General features: G+C 44.7%; 1 protein-coding gene across 4 annotated transcripts in view; it reads right to left on the reverse strand.

Moving 5' to 3' along the window:
- Ercc6 (ERCC excision repair 6, chromatin remodeling factor) overlaps nt 1-5,844 on the reverse strand; it is a 71,140-nt gene extending 65,296 nt beyond the window's left edge. For 2 of the 4 annotated variants that reach the window (XM_050140582.1, XM_050140581.1), the window contains exons 1-2: nt 5,553-5,844; nt 3,549-3,713 (exon numbers count right to left, since the gene is read on the reverse strand). The gene's annotated coding sequence lies outside the window, so the exon portion shown is untranslated. The remainder of the gene's footprint in view (nt 1-3,548; nt 3,714-5,552) is intronic. The other 2 variants (XM_050140584.1, XM_050140583.1) reach the window with 1 other exon arrangement.
- Between the last annotated feature and the right edge of the window lie 571 nt (nt 5,845-6,415).

Genomic DNA, 6,415 nt, shown 5'->3' on the forward strand with positions numbered 1-6,415 from the left:
GGAACGACAATAAAAACCTCTCAACTCAACAGCCATCCAGTAAAGGGACATAGCAGAATCTCAAAGGCTAAGCACAACACCCTCAAAAGAGAACTCCATTTCAGAGTCTATCAAATCTCTGCCCTCAAGGCTCAGATCTGTGGAAGAAGAGGACAGGCTGTACGGGTCAGAGGTGGTAGACGACTCAGGGAAACACTGTCTTCTGAACACAAGAGGATGCACAAATGAACTCGGAAACTGACAGCACAAGACCCACACGGGTCAAAGCCAGACAAAATCCCAGCTCTAAGAAGCAGAAGTAGGCACAAGTGCCACCCCTAACTAAGAAGCTCCTAGCAACAATACCTGCTAGGAAGGGGAAACTCAGTTTTCTGCAATGCAGTGGCACTGGTACAGCAGCCACACTGCAGGCCAGGCCCCATGTCCAAAGGTAGCTAACGAACACAAGGTGAATTCCATGGTTTTGTGCACTTTTGTTTTGTCCTGTTATTGTCTGCCTTATTGATTTTTTGTTAGTTTGTCTATTTTGACTTTTGCTGGTTTTCTTGGTTTTACTTTTTTTAAAAATTTATTATGTATACAATATTCTGTCTGTGTGTATGCCCGCAGGCCAGAAGAAGGCACCAGACCTCATTACAGATGGTTGTGAGCCACCATGTGGTTGCTGGGAATTGAACTCAGGACCTTTGGAAGAGCAGGCAATGCTCTTACCCTCTGAGCCACCTCTCCAGCCCCTTGGTTTTACTTTTTTAAAGAGAGAAAACAATATGAGGTTGGAAGAGTAAAGAGGTAGGGATGATCTGGAAGAGCTAAAAGAGGGAAAAATGGTATCAAAATATACAGTATTTAAAAAAAAATTAATACAAATTTTAAAAAGAACTCCATTTCAATGCACAACCTCACCTATCAGGTGGGCTGGCACAACAGACACTAATATAAGCAAGTTAATGCACTTGGCATGCTATCAGTGGGTTATAGTCAAGGCCTTCTCAAAGACAATTCAGAAATACCAGCCAAAAGTTCACATGTACCTAACGTTTGCCCAGCAAGTCCAGTTCTAGACATTTATCCCAGATAAACACAAAACACTATTTTCAGTTTATTTCAGCTGGTTTCAGTTGCTCACTCCATCATCATGTGACTGGCTAGGAAATAAAGCTCACTGCCACTGGTCAGCATCATTAAGAGAGGACTGGACCACATACCACTAGCTTGACAAGAATCAAATTCAAAGTGCAGTTTCACCAAAACATGCTCTGCTTTATCCCATCATCACATCAAGGAGTGTGAGTTATGGACAGAGACTGTCTCTGCTCATACACAGGTCCAAGAACGCCCAGGGTGACATGAAGGTACCAGCTAGTTCCTACACTGTAGATAAAAGCTGTGCAAAACGACAAGGCGATGAATGTAGCAGGACTGTGTCTGTGTGCATGGAATGAACACAGAACATCTGAAAGGACCCATTCTCTAGCTAGAGGATGCTTTAGAGGGGAAGGGGAAAATGATCTTTCACATCTTATCACAGACTCAGGAACCGCACACAAGAGAACACAGTCACTGTATTACTGGTATAACACCAAATAAATACATTAAAAAAAAAAAAAACCAAGGGGGCTGAAGAGAGGGCTCAGTGGTTAAGAGCACTAACTGCTCTTCCAGAGGACCCAGCTCAAGTTCCAGCATCCACATGGCAGCTCAGAACACTCTGAGATCTAATAATTGAAAAGAAAAAACAAACAAGCAAACAATCAAGGGGCAGTCATGTTTTCTATTTAGCTGTAGAAAGACTAACAAACTTTCTTTAGGCACTCAAACTTTATTTCTAAGACATGATCATAAATTCTGCTCCCACAAGCACAACCCACTCATTCTTCAGGGAAAAAAATATCCCAGAGACCAAACACTAGCATATAATAATGCCGACAACTGAGTAGCCTCTGCCTTTGGTGGCTCACACTCTACTGGAGAAGCCAGTGAGTACAAGTCAGTTGGTGGGAGGATGGAGTGGACACCACATGAGCTTGGAAAGGGACCCACACACTTTCTCTAGGACCCAAGGATACCAGAAATGAGCTCATCTCTGGCATTGAATCCCTGGCCATAGATTAATATGAGAGACACTCAATATCTGCTGAAAAGAGGACAATTTAAAGAGGGGTCCAAAATAAAACCGTGGCCTGGGCAACTCATACACACACACATAATTATATATGTATGTGTATATATAAATCATGGTTTTCAAATTGTATATATATTCAAATTATATGTATATAATATATAAAAGCATGACTTTCAAATGGGAATGTATATAATATTCCCATTAGCAAGATATTATATATATTATACATGATATATGTACCATATATATATATTTTTTTTCAGGCTGGCCCTGAACTCACTGTCCTCCTACTTCAACCTCTTAATTGCTGAGATTACAGTGTGTGCCACCATGCCCAACCAGAAACTTCTTTTACTACAATCCCCAATGAGTTGCCAGTGTCCTAATCTACTGAATTCGCTTTCCTTATGCAATCTACTCAATTCATTCATTTCTCTTAATCATTACTTTATTCTGTTTAAAAATCATCAGTTTCCTCAAAATTTTATTTATTAACTTACCTTTGACTATAATAACACTATTGATAATTTTGGTTTAACGGACATATTTTAACTTAAAAATAAATTCCTTTATACATAAAAGATGAAAAAAGCTTCTTTAAGCTCTGAGTATGTTTATCTTGAATTCCAGCTCGTACAAGGCTCTGAACAAAAACGTCACCCCTCTGTTGGAGGGCGACCTTCCCTCTGAACACAATCAGAACCCTTACGGGAGGAATATTCTCCATTTGATGTTAACTTCTACTATTCAGTCTCCAGTGTTAAGTTCTTCTTACTGTCCTCAGCAATGATCTCTGGCACCTGTCAGAGCTTTGAGACTTCTGGGGCTGCTTGCTCTTAGAACTGTGTCCACATCTGCCCAGCCCTTCACCCGTGAACTCAGATTTGCATTCAGACCACATGGTCTTTCATTGTTGTGACTTGCAACAGACTCCGCTTCCAGCTTCCTGTCTGCTTCTTTTCAAGGTGTTCTTGTGATTTCAATATAAATACATACATATGTATGTATGTATACATATGTATGTGTATATTATTTTGAATTGTGTGAATATATATACATATTTTTAAAATTATGTATGTGTGTATATATATATATATATATATATATAAATACACAATTTAAAAAACAAGCATCAAAATTGAAGAAATCAGTGAAAAGCAACAGACACAAAAACTAAAACCCAAATTGTCTGAGGTCAGCAACAGGCAACAAGGCAAAGGCCACAGGGAGGCAACCTACCCTTTAGAGGCCTTGGCTATGTAAGGGAGAAAGAGTAATAAAATAACGAACGCAATGGTTTGCTGGAAAGCGAAGAGAAAAAGTTATGAGACGAAGCCAGCATGCCATGACGGGTGGAGAGAACACAAGCGGATGGTCTGAACAGAAACCCGAGGAGAAGCAGCCAGAAGGCACAGCACACGTTTACCTGCCTTAGGCTGGAGAGTGATCCCTGATGTGACTAAGTACAGATGTGAAGGCGAGTTGAGGTGGACTACCGAGAAAAGAACTCCATCAGGACGAAGACTCGATGTTTCCTTAGTCAGTCACGGCTGCGGTGGGGATGAGGGAAGAATGGGCCCAGAACAAATGCCTGCAAGGACAGCTGGTGATGAGAAATGGATGCTGCTGCTGTGTGCTTTCCAAAATTATGGACGGCCAACACTTCCAGCACTGCACAGTTCCCTCCTCCTTTACAAGCAGGCCTTGGGGAAATGTCCATTCTTGGGATGCTCAGAGGAGGAGCAGTAGAACAAACGAGTAAAAAAATGAAGATGCCAAGAAGAGGAATTGAAGTAACAGGCTGGCGTTCATGCTGGGGTGGGATTTTTAATTTTCTTTCATTTTTAGTCGGAAAGGGATTAAAACAGAGCAAAAGGCCATTTAGCTTCTCTCTATAGCCAGAAGAGCAAGTGGAGGGGTGTAACTTGAAGGCTCTGACCCAAGTGTTAAAAATCTCAGAGGTGAGATAAATCACCCACTAACAAACTGCTACCTCAATCACACCAGGCATTCAGCACACCAGTTCCTCTGTGCAGAGCTTAGTCTCTTGGGAGGTCAGGCTTTTCTTAATGAATGACATTAGTATAGATAACATGCAGGTGCAAATGTGGTGATGGCTATAAAAAGCAAGCACAGACCTCTACAGTAAAAGAGACCAAGTGAAACTGTGAAGGTAGGTGTGAGGCGGAGTGGCCTTTGACAAAGCAATGTCCTAAAGAATGAATAGGATTTATTCCAGGTCAAAAGCAGAGTTAGTGTCTTGCAATGAGATAATTGGAAAGAGGCTGGAATGCCGTGAGAATTTATTTGTAACCGAGTCAGATAGCTGATTATAGTCTCCCTTGCTCTGTAAATCTTTTTTTTTTCTTTTTTTTTAAATATTTATTTGTTTATTATGTATACAATATTCTGTCTGTGTATATGTCTGAAGGCCAGAAGAGGGCGCCAGACCTCTTTACAGATGGTTGTGAGCCACCATGTGGTTGCTGGGAATTGAACTCAGGACCTTTGGAAGAGCAGGCAATGCTCTTAACCACTGAGCCATCTCTCCAGCCCCTTGCTCTGTAAATCTTAAAGAATCACTTCAGATACATCCAAGACATTGAAGGCTGGGAAGATAAGAGTTGTGTCTCAGAGTTTCTGTCGCCACGATTGAGCTGGATTAGGAGCTGGAGAGCTACTTGTAAGCATGGTTTTGGGAATGGGCAAGCAAAAAGGGCCAAGTCACAAAGGTCAGGGGGGGGAGGGGGGCTTGGAAAAAGGTTTTACTTCAAGTGTGCACTGAAGTGGTTCTCAAAGAGTTTTAATGTGGGTGACAACGGCGGGACCCAATTAATACTCGTAAAAGACGAGTTAGACCGCTGTATGGATAATGGAGAAAAAGCAACGTGGTGCTAAGTCTAAGGCGGTGGTCTAGCAAAACAGGTTATAGAACCTGGTCAGGAGAAAAACGACGAGCACTTTTAAGAGGGCGACCGCGGGGAAGATGACACAGGAGGGAATCCAGGTCACGGCATTCACATCTCAATCCCTCCCACTCAACTTTGCGTCGGTGCCGAAGGCGCCGGGCAAGCACCGGGCATGCACCACCCCGACTCTGAAGGAACGCCTTTATCGTAACCCATACCAGTCAGTGTCTGACCCGACAGTGCCCTGCTGGCCCTGCACGCGGAGCCCCATTCACAAACCCAGGGTCTGCACTGGCGCCGCCACAGCCCCCTGCCCACCCGCTGCCGCGCAGGTGGGCGCGTGCGCACGCGTCACTTCCGGCTGCGGGGAGCCCGCCGGAAGACAACCGGCCCGAGGGCTGGAGAAATCACCGCTGGCTCCGATGGGCTCCGCGGCAGGAGGCTAGAAGGCCACGGCCGCATGGGGAGCCCGAGGCGCAGGCACCCCCACCTGACCTTCAGTCCGGCTGCCGAACACTCACCCAGGACCACGCGGCTGCCCAGACGAAAGCTTAATCGCCACAGCCGCTGCGGAGCGTTAGTAGAGACTTCAGCGCACGCGCCCTGGGTCTGTCAGAAGCTCCGCCCCGAAGGCCGGCTAGGCCAATAGCGCATGCGCTTCGGTGTGCCGTTTGTTTGTAAGCAAGGGCGTGCCACGTGCATTGATCGACCAAAGGGACCTGCACCCCGACCTTTGTCCCCGGGCTAAGTTGGACTGTGTGGTCGACCTGTAGTCATTGGGGCGACTTGAATCATTCTCGCTGAACCTCACCTCGTTAATGAATTAAAAGATATTTTCAAAGAAAAGAAAGGGGTATGCCAATGAATGACTAGCTACAGGTGCATGAATAGTTTGCTTTGATGTCCTCACCGCTTTAGTTATCTGGCACGTCTTTAACTGGACGAGTAAAAAGAACCCCTAAAACTGCTCACCACCACCACTCCCCCAACGCATATGCACACACGCACACCTGCGCAGAGCTTCTGAATGCATGCATTTCGGGCACAGTGGATCCACATGGATAGCTTGATTGCGTTTAGTCGTTTGCTATTTGTCCCAAAACTCGGTAGTCAGGAGAATTCTTAACCAAGAATTCTAGCTTGGAGAATTTACAAAGAAGAGGTTCCCCCTTGAAGTAGCTGTTCTAAACTGGGAACTTCTCAGCCCAGGAATGCCAACAGTGGAGAAGATGGAATTGTCGGGGTCCGTGAAACAAAATTCTTTGTGAATGGACAGGATTGAGGGAGGGGTGCTTGGGACTGGGTTATGTAGTCAGTGGGAGGCTCCATACTGCCACCCTCAGCCCAAGGCTCCTAAACCAGGATTCTTGCTTTCAGCGGAGAA

The sequence above is a fragment of the Alexandromys fortis genome, unplaced genomic scaffold, assembly GCF_014885135.2.
Source record: "Alexandromys fortis isolate MF-2015 unplaced genomic scaffold, M_Fortis_MF-2015_v1.1 scaffold_46, whole genome shotgun sequence".
In the NCBI taxonomy this organism is placed as follows: Eukaryota; Metazoa; Chordata; class Mammalia; order Rodentia; family Cricetidae; genus Alexandromys; species Alexandromys fortis.